The following is a 1,223-nucleotide window of genomic DNA, read 5'->3' as shown; positions in this document are numbered from 1 at the left end:
CTTTGAAACCCCGTGGTTATGGAGATATCCATGGTTAAAGTTTTGAGATTAAAGGAAGAATTTAAAGCTATTATAATACCTTTGAGCTCCGCGTCTGACTTCACCTTAGCTCCAGCGCTATAGGGAGTGCCACCCATGAGCCATTTCGCAACTTTATAAGTTATTTTCGAACAGGAGTACGTAAAAACGATCTCGACTCCAAAATCAACAAACGATACAACTTGCGGTAACCATGCTTAGTTCCGTAGCTTTCAGATGTTATATTCACATTTCGCACTTGATATTAACATTTCAGACGTTAAGTTATTGTTTTCACACGGTTTTTTAACAAACAATACAACTGATGTTTAATGACTGAGATATAGATGCTTTAAAAAATGGCGCGCCACTTATCGTTTCGCTCCAAAGCAATGTAAGCATAAATTCATTATTTTTATTTAAACAACTGTAAAGGCAAAGATCTAAGACCATACAGCCTTGTATCATGTTATGTTTTTTAATTAAATATATTTTATTTTTATTTAATGTTATAAAATTACGTCGATAAACGGTGTAATTTTTAAATTAGATAGATTAGGGTTTTTTTGTGACAAAACTATGTCGATAAACAGTGTAATTTTTCAATTAGATAGGTTAGGGTTATTTTTTAGTAACAAAACTATGTCTATAAACGCTGTAAATTTGAAATTAGATAGGTTAGGATTATTTTTTTAGCAACAAAACTTAGTCTATAAACGGTGTAATTTTTAAATTAGATAGGTTAGGGTCATTTTTTTAGTAACAAAACTATGTCTATAAACGGTGTAATTTTTAAATTAGATAGGTTGGGTTATTTTTTTAAGTAACAAAACTATGTCTATAAACGCTGTAAATTTAAAATTAGATAGGTAAGGTTTATTTTTGTTACAATCAAATTCTATTTCTCATTTGTTACCTCAACAAAACCTCATCCTCTCATTTGTTACCACGACAAAACCTCTTTTTGTTTCAAATAAAAAATACGATAAACTTTAATTTAAGTTACATAAGATTTCATTTCTGTGACATCCATAGATAATGAATGCAAAGCAATACAATAAATTGTGACCTAAATTTCTTCAAAAGCTATCATGTGCTCATTGTATGCCACACACGACTCTCGGTTGCAATTTATTGTATACCAACCTATGAGTACTTTAGTCGTTATAATTATACTCGTATTGATTGAATAGCATACAGACTAA

The sequence above is a fragment of the Melitaea cinxia genome, chromosome 4, assembly GCF_905220565.1.
Source record: "Melitaea cinxia chromosome 4, ilMelCinx1.1, whole genome shotgun sequence".
NCBI classification, from domain to species: domain Eukaryota; kingdom Metazoa; phylum Arthropoda; class Insecta; order Lepidoptera; family Nymphalidae; genus Melitaea; species Melitaea cinxia.
The sequence above is the reverse complement of the archived record's forward strand: the minus strand, read 5'-3'. Positions refer to the sequence as shown.